We start from the raw sequence: 13,410 nt of genomic DNA on the forward strand, positions 1-13,410 counted from the left end.
TAAATAGTGGTTTTCCATACTCTTGATTTTTCCATTAGCTGCTTAATTACACGGATATGGTCGGTTGTTGAATACCCGCTTCTAAAACCTGCCTGCTCTCCTGGTTGATTAAAGTCTAGTTTTCTTGCCATATTGATAAATATGGTTTTTGTAAATATTTCATATATTACCGAGAGTGAATTTACTGGGTGGTAATTTTTCATGTCTTTTGTGCCTTGATTTTTGTGAAATAATATAATGATAATTTTCTTCCAAACTGACCGTATAGATCAGTCTTGCAAACATTTGGCGTAAAGTTCACCGAGATTTACTATTACGAAATGACCTCCGTCTATTATTGAATCTCTTGTTAGTTCATCTTTCGCTTTCTCTCTTTTCATACCTTTTAATGCATGTATACTTATTCTGTTACTTTTGGGTACCGGCTCATATGTTTCATTGTTGTAATTGGTCACATAAAAATCGTTTAATTTTTTTTTTTTTTCAATCTGCTGTCAGATGCCAGGAAATGGCACCTAGGGGTGTTTTCTCGTCAGTGTCTTTTCAAACTTTACCCCGTCCCCAGAATAAATGCTCCTACGCCCCTGATACATGTAACAAGGCACACTTTATAGAGCATTGCTATCTATAATTAGAATTATGATTAGTTAACACCGTATTTGCTGCGGACATAAATATATTTTAGTTAAAATTGTGGTTTTTAATTTTATGGCCGAGGTCAAACTCTTTACTTTTAGAATATTGGGATTGCTCTTTATATTTTTGTAATGCATATTATCTGTATTTTACATATAAATACTATAACTTAGAGCCGAAAATCATAAGAAAATAGTATTATTGGAATTATGAATTTTTGGTCCATTTATCGAAAAAACTACTATGAAAGTATGTTTTAGTAATTACGCACTTGAATAGAATCCGAGTATTTCTACTTCTTGTTAAAAGATGCAGCCCACGTCTCTTGTTCCATGCATGTGAATGATTCTATCCAATTGGAAAAGGGTGATAGATTTATACTTATGTAGAAATATATGTGGAATGTATAAATTATGTGAAGTTCAAATTAAGTAGGCCATTTTTAGCTATTTTAACCCAGTGACGTCATGGAAGGTTCCAGAATGCAAGGATTAAAGAGCTTTACTCATTATTTCTTTTCATGGTCAATAGATGGCCTTAGCAGAGAGTACTAAATTGCTAATTATCCCCCATCATCCACTCATTATCATTTTCATTTGGGAACAAAATTGCTATAAAGCAGACGCACGTGAACTTGATGTTCCTTGTTGTCTGGTCACAATTTAATTCTTAGGAAATTACAAATTTCTCTATAAATATCACAGAAATATTTCCTCAGCAAAAGTTGTTAGTTCAATTACATTTGGGGGTCTGGGGGTTGCCAGATATGCCACAATATACTGAAATTGGTGAGGTAATCAAGTAATTACGCAGTTATTTGATCTAATTTTCAATTACCATTTTATGAACCCAGAATATAATTAATATGTTTCATGGGAAGACATGTAGTGTTAGTAAAAACTACGTGGAATAACAATATTGTTACATTTTGAAGCGCATAACATCACAGACTTCTCCAGCTCCCCCCCCCCCCCCCCCTTTACACCGTAACGAGTTTTACTTTACCGCCAATAGATGGCATCAGAGGCACCTTGTCCGAACTAATAATGTCAATTATTCAAATCCACGTGTGTCAAAAAAGTGTGGTAGGAAGGTAGAGGCTAGAGAATTGGTAGTGGGTGAATTGTCCAACAACTGTTTCCATATTAGGAAAGAACATTTTTATCAGAAAATGGTGTGAATTTTTCATATGATATTGGAAGCAACCTGAGTTTACTTATGAAAGTGTTTATCATTTCCTATCTTCATCAGAACACACGAATGGTAAGTCATTTCTCTGTGCAAGTGACCAATGTAACAATCATCAGAGTAGTTAAGGTTGGTGGGACGAGTTTGGGACAGCGCTGCCAAATGGAATTTCCTTGAATGGAGAATATCATTATTCATTACAAATTCGAATGATTTAAGGAGTAATAGTTATATGCCAGAAGGTGCATGACTATGGTGTAATTTGATGTTCTTATAATCAGCGTAATCAACATAGAGAAATCGAATAATGGAAAAGAGAATGGTCACATTTTTTGTGTCTTCGCCAACGCCTGACTGTGTTACGTCACCCACCTGCGAATTTGTTTGTTAATAAGGGCGTTCGAAAGTGTAAATCATTTATAAAATAAACCTTATCATCATTTCCTTAGTAAATGTATGCATGTCCGTAAAGCTGTTTCTTGGTTCAATATTGGTTAAGAGAATCAAATAAGTATATATATATATATATATATATATATACTTATTATATATATGTGTGTGTGTGTGTGTGTGTGTGTTTGTATGTATGTATGTAGGTATATATGTATGTTTGTAAGTATACAAATAACATTAATGTTTTCCCTTATCATTAACCGCCCCGGTCTTCTTAGGCTAATGACAGGCCAATTGTGAATATAAAAAGCTGATTCTGACAGAGAGAGAGAGAGAGAGAGAGAGAGAGAGAGAGAGAGAGAGAGAGAGATGCCACCTGTATGACAATGATGCTGATGATCTCTGCAAATGAATCAGAAGAGACGGAGTATAGCTATAATAAGAAGAGTCATTGTTCATTTATGTTGGCGAAGTGTGGATGTTGCATTTAGTTTTTAATGATATATGAAAATTCAATGTCAACATTCATTTTTATTAGTACGAATATTGATCGCGATGTTTTTAAGGAATATGGTGCTGGGTATAGAGTTGAAGTTGATAGTTTAGAGAGACGGAAATATAAGCATACATGATTATAATGTCTCCGGAATTAATGAGAATATAGATTAAGTTTTACTCTATACAAAAGTCTCTTTTAAAGGAACGGTTCCTTCTATAACGATATCAAAGCCAGTTTAAATCATTGCCAATAGATCACAAGAAAGGTTTCCCTTTTTAAAATTTTTTGATTTGATGGAAAGGTTAACAAAGATGAAGTTGTTGGATGTCAAGAAAGGTTAATCGAGATTTTTATTTTAATTGTATTAAAAAGGTTTTTAAAGGTTTTTAAAAAAGTCATATATACCCTCTAAGATATAGTAATGGGAATAGGTTAGGCTGATCTAAACAATCAAATTATATCCTTATTTCTATCGGTTATACGATATCTAAAAGATATCTAAAAGAACTTTTTTTTTTACGATTAAATCTTACTTCGATAAGTATATAATTACTTTTGACGTACTTACCTTTGATTAAAAGCAACAATTTATCAATATAAAATAAGTAAAAACAAAATTAATATCTGATAAATATAAGAGGAATATATTTTTGATAGCCCTTAACTTTTTTGATACAGCATATGACCTTTTTGCCAAGAAAACGTCCTTAATGTTTGTTAAGCAACCTTCTATACTGTTAATAGTTGCTTTTTAATAATGTTTTTCTTTTCGAAATGGTCTTTCCGTTCAAAATTGAATTTTTAAAGTAGAAGTAGAAGTCTTGTGAATTATTCACTGGACATGGCTCTTAGGCCGAATGGTTGTCACAAAGGAAGCATTAGAAGCATTAGGTTTTTTTTTTTTTTTTTTTTTTTTTTTTCTTTTTTTTTATCATACTTTCCTAAAGAGGGCTCCTGATTATAATGGCTGTCTGGCATGACGAAAATAAGCTTGAATGTATATTAAACTCATTTTAAATTTATTAAGGCGAATTTTCTAAACGCAACAACTGTAACCCCTACACATTATTATTATTATTATTATTATTATTATTATTATTATTTGCTAAGCTACAACTCTAGTTTGAAAAGCAGGATGGTATAAGGCCAGGTACCCAAACAGGGAAAACAGCCCAGTGAGGAAAGGAGAGCTGTTTAAAGTCAAGCCGGTAAAAAGTGTTTGCTCCTTTTACAGAATTTTAGTGTTTTGTAATAACATTGAACAGTATTCTTGAAAAAGAATGTTCCAAAAGTTGGAGATTATTCAAGGATATGAAAGAGAAAGACAAAGCAAATAATTTTTTTTTTTTTTGGAGTTTGGGTTGAAATATTGAACGGTATTCTTGAAAAAAGAATGCCCCCAAAGTTAGAGAATATTCCATGATATGTAAGAGAAAGAGCGAGCAGATATAGCTCGATTTCCACAAAAAGAAAACCAATAACGTGGACGCCTGTTTTTCTGAAGAGTGAATCTCTTTCAGCTGTAAAGAAATACTTCAGTGCAAGTGGACAAGATATTCCCTCATTCTATTTATGTCGGGTGCGTGTTGACCACAGAGGAATGAAAGGAGAAAAAGAAAATTTTATTTTTCTATTATTATTACTAGCTCAGCTGTGACCCTAGTTGGAAAACTAAGATGCTATTAGCTGAAGGGAAAGTTGGGAAAGGAAATAAGGAAACAAATACCCTGAGTGTACCCTCAAGTAAGACAACTCTAACCCAAGACTAGAGAACAATGGTTTTGATTTTGGAGTGTCCATCTCCTAGAAGCCCAGAAGAGCTGCTTGCCATAACTAAAGAGTCCCTTCTAACCTTACTTTCAAATGGAAAGTAGCCACTGAACACTTACAGTGCAATACTGACATGAGTAAAATGATGAAATAATAGTTTCATTTACGTCAGTAGGGAGGACCTTTGCGTTAATGAGGCCCTTCGTGTCAATTACGGCCATTTTCGTCAATGAGATCCTTTGTGTCAACTGAGGCCCTTTGCGTCAATAGGCGTAGGAGGTGATGATGATGATGATGATGATGATGATGATGATGATGATGATGATGATGAGGAGGAGGAGGAGGAGGATAATAACTGACGAAAGTTTGCTTTATACGAAAACCGATAAATTCTTTCAAATTCAAACTTAGCAAAGACTCCAGAACAAGATGTGGTCGCCCAGCCGTCGGTTGGATGGTTTAAGATTGCCACAGATTAAGTGGAACAAGGGCGTTTGCGTTGGCACCCCCTCAGAAAAACATTATCGAGATAGGAAAATAAGTTAGTCTCATTTTTTAAAATCATGGAGTTTTAACGAGGTTTCGGTCGTCAATTGATATACAAAAGCTTTTATACTATATTTGAAAAAAGTTTATAATTTTTGAAAGGATTATTACCGCCGCCAACGAAGTTGGATGTAGGTTATGTTTTACCCCCTGTTTGTGTATTTGTGTGTGTTTGATTGTGAAAAGCTTCCTGGGTACAATTTCAGTCTTAGAGTAATGAAACTTGCAGGGATTAAACGTTATGTAAAAAACTGGAAATGATTACATTTTTGATGGTCAATGTTAAAGGTCACGGTCAAGCAAAATGTCCAATTCTCGTAATCAGCAATAAGTTTGGACATCTTGTTACAGGGACTTCAGACTTGGTTCATATTTGATTGTATGAAAATCCACGCCAATTAATACATGTTAAGGACCAAGATCTAGGTCAAAGTCGAGCAAAAGGTCGAGAAATAAGCCACCGCGACGGAGGTCGGCGCTCTACTGAGTGCCCCACTAGTATATTGATACAAGTTAAAAGTTGTATGCAAGGTTTTTTGTGGGCGTGACTGGCTGCGTAAGGCCCCACTCGTAAATCCGAAAGATTTCACGACGCAAAGCTAGTGTGGTGAAAGAACGATCATGAAACATTTCCCAAGTCTTCCATTAAAGAGAAGGTATTGTTGAATTTAAGGTCACCCATTCTGTGATGGATCGATGTGACTGAGGTGTAGCCATCGATTTTTCCATGCGATGAAAATTCGCAAGAGAAAAGGTCAAGAGCGCGTACCCATGCGTTAAGCTTACAAGGTAAGGTCACCAGTATCGATTCTGGTGAAATAAGAATGATCTTATGTAATAGTTACTAATCTACACTTGCAAAGACAACAACATTGATTGAAACGTTCTCCTTCAGTCACGCAAAAATGACTTAACAAATTGTATTGATTCGTTTATATTATTACTGAAACACAAACGATGCTAAGATAGAAATACTGGCATTTCTAAGACAAAAGTACGGCCATTGGTAAGATAGAAATACAGGCATTGCTAAGACAACAGTATTGGCATTGTTAAGTTAGAAATACAGGCATTGCTAAGACAACAGTATTGGCATTGCTAAGATAGAAATACAGGCATTGCTAAGACAAAAGTACTGGCATTGCTAAGATAGAAATACAGCCATTGCTAAGACAAAAATACTGACATTGCTAAGATAGAAATACAGGCTTTGCTAATACAGAAATACAAGCATTTTTAAGACAGAATTATAGGTACTTCTAAGTCAGAAATACAGGCTTGCTAAGACAGAACTACGAGAATTGCTAAGACAGAATACAGGAACTAATAAGACAGAAATGAAGACACTAATAAGATAGAAATACAGGCATTGGTAAGACAGAAATACAAACATTGCTAAGAAATATCTCTGCCACAAGATGATGTTTCTAAATCATTATGCCAAAGATGGTAAGTTAATTTTCCTAATATTATGTAAACACACTAACATTGGACAGACCACTGAACATTCATAAACTATTAAGAAACGACTTAATTTTCTATCATATGATGTGAATGGGTTTATGTTATAAAGCTAACTTACTCTTTATTAATGTGATTAGCTTCATTCATAAATTTTATTCACAACAGAAAAATCATTTTGATAAAATAAAAAAAAAAAATGTTAGGAGGACCAAATTAAACAAATGAATCTCGTGGCTCCTTCCAGATAAGTAGTGTGTGTGTGTGTGTGTGTGTGTGCGTGTGTGTGTGTGTGTGTAGCATTTATATCACATACAAATTTATTTTATTTGTGGCATTTTGACAACGAATAACTTGCTTATAGATTATAAACCAAATCGCCAATGTGGTATAACGTCCCTGACTGGAGAACGCCAGACTGGAGTCTGAGTCCCGCTTAAACTCGTTCGTTTCTTTGGTCGCTGCAACCTCAACATCCTTGTGAGTTAAGGATGTTGGGTTTCGGGAAGCTTATAGGTCTATCTGCTGAGTCATCAACAGCCATTGCCTGGCCCTCTTTGGTCTTAGCTTGGGTAAAGAGGGGTTTTGGGCGCTGATCATATGTATATATGGTCATTCTGTAAGGCTTGTGAGCTAAGGATGTGATTTTTGGGGGAGCTTATAGGTTTATCTGCCGAGTCATCAGCAGCCATTGCCCGGCCTTGCTTGGTCTTGGCTTGATTGGAAAGGGGCTTGGGCGCTGATCTTATGTGTATGTGATCAGTCTTTAGGGCATTGTCCTGCTCGATAGGACAATGTCACTGTCCCTTGCCCCGCCATTTATGAGCGGCCTATAAAACTATGTGGTTCGTCAGTGTTCCCCATACTAGCAAAGAAAATAAAATCGTGAGTCAGAAGTGCACGGTTCTATGAATTTTTTTTTTTTTTCATTAAACTATCAAACAAGTGTTAGTAATGTAGAAAAGGAACTGCGATTGATATCTTCGCCGAGAATATATTTAATGAGTAAATCTAAGAGATGATATGCCTATTCATATGGGGTTCTGTTGATGACAATTACAATCTAAATTATTTTCCGGAGGTGCATTTGCCCGTAAATTATTCAAGGGTACAATTTCGCCGTTATGCATGTCTGTGACTTGATAAATTAACGCAATTTTATAGATGAATTATTTTGATTTTTAACATTATTTAGGTTTTTCGTTCTTGAATATATAGTTTTTAACCTACGTTTACAGTGTAAAGTTCTTTACCCACGTTTATACAGTTCTTTAACGACGTTTATACAGTTCTTTAACGACGTTTATACAGTTCTTTAACGACGTTTATACAGTTCTTTAACGACGTTTATACAGTTCTTTAACGACGTTTATACAGTTCTTTACCAACGTTTATACAGTTCTTTAAGGACGTTTATACAGTTCTTTAACGACGTTTATACAGTTCTTTACCCACGTTTATACAGTTCTTTAACGACGTTTATACAGTTCTTTAACGACGTTTATACAGTTCTTTACCCACGTTTATACAGTTCTTTAACGACGTTTATACAGTTCTTTACCAACGTTTATACAGTTCTTTAACGACGTTTATACAGTTCTTTAACGACGTTTATACAGTTCTTTACCAACGTTTATAACGTTCTTAACCGATGTTTACAGTATACAGTCCTTTACCAACGTTTATACATTTCTTAACCAACGTTTACAGTATACAGTTCTTACCAACGTTTATACAGTTCTTTACCAACGTTTATACATTTCTGAACCGACATTGACAGTATACAGTTCTTTACCAACGTTTATACAGTTCTTTAACGACGTTCTTATTGTCTGTCTGATCCAGGTCCTTATCTGAGGAAGAATTATGTAAGATGATTTAGCTAATCCGTTTAGACTTGTATTTCCTTTAAATTCCATTCCCCAAACATACATACATACATATATATATATATATATATATATACACATACATACATACATACATACATACATGTTGCTAAAGATATAGTAAAAGGGTTTCACTTTGTTAAGATGAGCACTGTATTGAGCAGACACAATTAAACTGAAATTAAGAACGATATGAAACTACCTTTTTTTGCATAATGATTGCTAATGTAATAGTAGAGCATGTAGGAATTATTTGATTATTTATTGCAATTTTTTTTTCTTTTTATAGCAACAATTATCAGGATGCTTTATCCTTATGAAATGTATAGCCGCTACGTCGATCAATTTATCCTAACTCACTCACTTATTAGTGTGCAATACTTAATAGCGTCCATGAAATTATAAACTATTCTTAATTTGTTTACATTACAATGAAATACATTGGGGATTCAACTTTTCTCGAAGTTGTTGTAAACAATTGAACATCAAAATTGACTTACATGTATCTCCAAAGGTTAGGAAATTATACAATCCCTTAATTACAAAAGAATATCGCTTTCAGATTAGTTCACTTACTTCTTGATGCAATGTCTATGACACTAGTATCAATTTAGTTTCTTATTGCAACGTTTCCAGAAGTTACAAGCGAGTGAACGTCAGAATTAACTTACATGTTTCTCAAATCACGAAATTATATTCCTCAAAGCAATGAGTTATATAATACCTTAATTACATATGAATATTGCTTCTCGAATAGTTCATTTACTTCTTGATGTAATATCTATGGTACTGATATCAATTTATTTGTTATTAGTAATGATATATCCAAAAAAAAAATTTTTTTTGACCGACAGACTCTACTAGCTTTTCGGTCTGCATTATGATCTATCTTTAATTAAGTCAGATTCTTCTTCTTCTTCTTCTTCTTCTTCTTCTTCTTCTTCTTCTTCTTCTTCTTCTTCTTCTTCTTCTTCTTCTTCTTCTTCTTCTTCTTCTTCTTCTTCTTCTTATTATTATTATTATTATTATTAGCTAAGCTACAACCCTAGTTGGAGAAGTAGGATGCTATAAGCCCAAGCACTCTAACAGGGTCGTGTCAACTTGCAATATATATGGTGGATTTTTACAGGTGTCTTGCTCCTAAGGATCATCATGTACCTTTGGCTTTTCATATATTGATATATTTGAAAATTGTTCTCTTAAAAAGGGCTTTTCATAGTCTTTTCAAATTCAGGTTTCATATTATTATTATTATTATTATTATTATTATTATTATTATTTTTTTTTTTTGTTATGAAAGAATTCTGCTAAAAGCGGTTATGTATAGACTTGTCGAATTCAGGTAGCATATGCTGTACTTTGATTCTTTTAAAGACTCGTTGGTTATTTACGATGCGTTCATCTGATACTTAATTAATTCATTCAAGTCATAATTCAGGTAGCGTATACTTTAATTCTTTTTTTTAGATTTCTTTGTTAAATATATTTACGGTGATTTTTCTCTGAAGTTGAATTATTTCATTCGCTGCTAATTAATTAATTAATTAATATACATTATTGAAGCTTCTGTCTTTGTCAAATGAGAAGTACTTATGGTACATTGCCTCTGAAACCTGAGATCGTCTGCCTCAGTATGCCGTCATGTATTCGTTTTATTAGTTATTAATTTGGTTTAAGCTTCCATTCTCTCTTTATTTTTTTTTAGATATAAAACCTTTGAACATCTTTTAAGAATCAACACGAGAATTCTTTTGGACTGATATTGTGTGTCTTTCCAGGCTTAGATAAAAACACCATGAATAGAAGGCAACAACTGACATCCGAATTTATAAAATACAATATCCATGTTTTGTGTCGTACATTCCTGATTAGAAAAGAGTTGCACATAAGAGATATATGTCATTTCTACCTCTATGTTAATTCAGAGAGAGAGAGAGAGAGAGAGAGAGAGAGAGAGAGAGAGAGAGAGAGAGAGATTATTTATTTCTATTGAATTTCATGTATTCGGTTGATACTTCTGGCCTTCTGTAATAATTTATCTCACTTCAGAAACCGTGTTAGCTAAAGGGCATAGCCATTTTGAAAGGTGACTTTATATCTATATTTGGTGTTTGGACAAGAAAAGTAGACGTGTCCATATCTCGATTGAGTATTAGGAAAAGGTCGGTGTCAAGAAATGTGAAACATTTCCAATAATCCAATATCCCAAATCTACGAGAATTGTAAATTTAAAAAAAATTTCAGAAAAAAAAAAATATATTTTATATTTTCAACTTATTCTTTCCTAATTTTCTAGGGAATAAACTCGAAATTTAAATTTAGTTAAAATTTAACAATTGGGCGGAACACCGATACTATGATAGACAGACTTAAACGCTCTCTCTCTCTCTCTCTCTCTCTCTCTCTCTCTCTCTCTCTCATTTTATGAGATATCACTGTCAAGCTCTTAAATGTCAGTCGTTTAGGGGACTTTAACTTGGTGGCTGATAAGTCACCTCATTTTAATGGGGGCCGATTAAGGACATTTTCCTAAAAGGGCGATTTTGAATGTAATAGAACTCTTAGAACAATTAAGGAACGGGAATATTTGTATCACATTTTAATCAAATTCAATCATTTTCGTTTTTTATATATATTTTTTTTTTTTACTAGGATTTTGAGTAATTATTAAATTTAAATTATAATCTAATCATAATCGCAAATAGACGTCTCAATAAAACTGAACTATGCGCGCATTTCGACTGGGTATTAGCATCATTATATTCCAATTTGTGTTGGATAAAACTCATTGGTTATTTAAAGTCTGATTTCTTCCGACTTCAGTAACCTTTGCTGTTATAATGCGAGTTTATATTCGTTCCGCCAAGCCTTCAATGTTATTTTCTGGAATTGGCAAAGCAATTATGAACGTGTATTTTGGATACCTTAACGTGGTGAAAGGGTTTGTGTATCGCTATGATCAGCAAAGCTGAACAAATCAGGGCTACCCATACAAGGCTGGTATTCTGTGAGTGATCACACGAAAATATCCCACCATCACCAATCCGTAGTGGTCATTGTGGTTATGAAAATTGGGAAAACTCTAGACATGAATAAGGACATTTCTGGGGCCTTTCTCCTGCAGTATACTAGAAACGGCTGTACTTGTAGTCGTTGTGAATGATTTAAGGTTTTCTGGCATCGTGGCATCGCAGGTCACTTACACCGATATCATTTGTTATAAATAAACTCTAAAAGCCAATTCAATTTAAAACCAGGAAGCAAACAGATCAATATATATCTATAAAACTGTCGCTAATATAGTACAAGACATCCTTCTCAAGAAGCTTGATAAAGAGTAACCTGCCATTCCCACCTCGAGCCTCAAACGAAAATCTATTTCTTAGGTACCCAAGCGTGGGGCATTCAGTCAATAAATGTCTCACTGTCACAGGTACCAAAGTCATCGTAATATGGCTGTGTTGACCAGTTACCATAAAAACTCGCGTGTCAAATGAGTATGTCCAAAACGAAGCCAACAAATCTTATCTCTCTCTCTCTCTCTCTCTCTCTCTCTCTCTCTCTCTCTCTCTCTCTCTCTCTAGTAATATCTAAAACTCTCTCTCTCTCTCTCTCTCTCTCTCTCTCTCTCTCTCTCTCTCTCTCTCTCTCTCTCTCCTCCATTAGCAATCTCCCCCGAAATGAGAGGATTTTCTTTATTTTCTCTCTCTAGTAATATTTAAATCTCTCTCTCTCTCTCTCTCTCTCTCTCTCTCTCTCTCTTCTTCTTCTTCTTCTCCTTCTTCTTCTCCAATAACAACATCCCACTTTCGGGGCATCATATTATACAAGGAGATATAACACTCAGTTAGGGTTTCCTTTATTTTCTCTCTCTAGTAATATCTAAAACTCTCTCTCTCTCTCTCTCTCTCTCTAGTAATATCTAAAACTCTCTCTCTCTCTCTCTCTCTCTCTCTCTCTCTCTCTCTCTCCTCCATTAGCAATCTCCCCCGAAATGAGAGGATTTTCTTTATTTTCTCTCTCTAGTAATATTTAAATCTCTCTCTCTCTCTCTCTCTCTCTCTCTCTCTCTCTCTTTTCTTCTCCATTAGCAATCTCCCCCGAAAGGTGAGGGTTTCCTTAATTTTCTCTCTAGTAATATTCAAAACTCTCTCTCTCTCTCTCTCTCTCTCTCTCTCTCTCTCTCTCTCTCTTTTCTTCTCCATTAGCAATCTCCCCCGAAAGGTGAGGGTTTCCTTTGTTTTTTCTCTAGTAATATTTAAAACTCTCTCTCTCTCTCTCTCTCTCTCTCTCTCTCTCTCTCTTCTTCTTCTTCTTCTTCTTCTTCTTCTTCTTCTTCTTCTTCATTAGAAATCTCCCCCGAAAGGTGAGGGTTTTCTTTATTTTCTCTCTCTCGAGTAATATTTAAATCTCTCTCTCTCTCTCTCTCTCTCTCTCTCTCTCTCTCTCTCTCTCGTAAAAGTACCCTGATTGTTCATCTGTCGGCCTCTTCCAAACACTACTGTTTGATGAAAATTAATCTACTTTCAAATATTCCTTTAACGGCACTAATCGTTATGATTGCGCGAAGCTTCAAAGGTATTAAATTAACGGATGAAATCCTTCAAATTGATATTACGCAGACAGATAAGTGGGTTTAAATGATGTCCAAATATTTAAGTTTACTTGATTGCTTCGTGGAAAATTAAATACACTATAACGGACCGGTAAGATTTTTTTTTAATAGTTAGATTAGCTGAACTCTCTATGCACTTTTTTTTCTCCTTATGGTTTTTTGGTTTTCAATTTACTTTATTCTTAGCGATGTAGAATTTAGTCTGTGATATATTTGCTTTGTTTATTTATTTACACTATTGAATATTTGCATTAAAAAACGTTAAAAATCCTGGAATAAATGTTGCCAGGCATTTACAGTTTTAAAAACGGATATTTTGACGTGAAAGAGTGAAATTACGGTCACCAACTCGTAAAAGATAACAAAATAAGGTAAAATTACGGTCGCCTGTATTTTACTGAAATACGGCCGAG

The sequence above is a fragment of the Palaemon carinicauda genome, chromosome 15 (genome assembly GCF_036898095.1).
Source record: "Palaemon carinicauda isolate YSFRI2023 chromosome 15, ASM3689809v2, whole genome shotgun sequence".
NCBI lineage: Eukaryota > Metazoa > Arthropoda > Malacostraca > Decapoda > Palaemonidae > Palaemon > Palaemon carinicauda.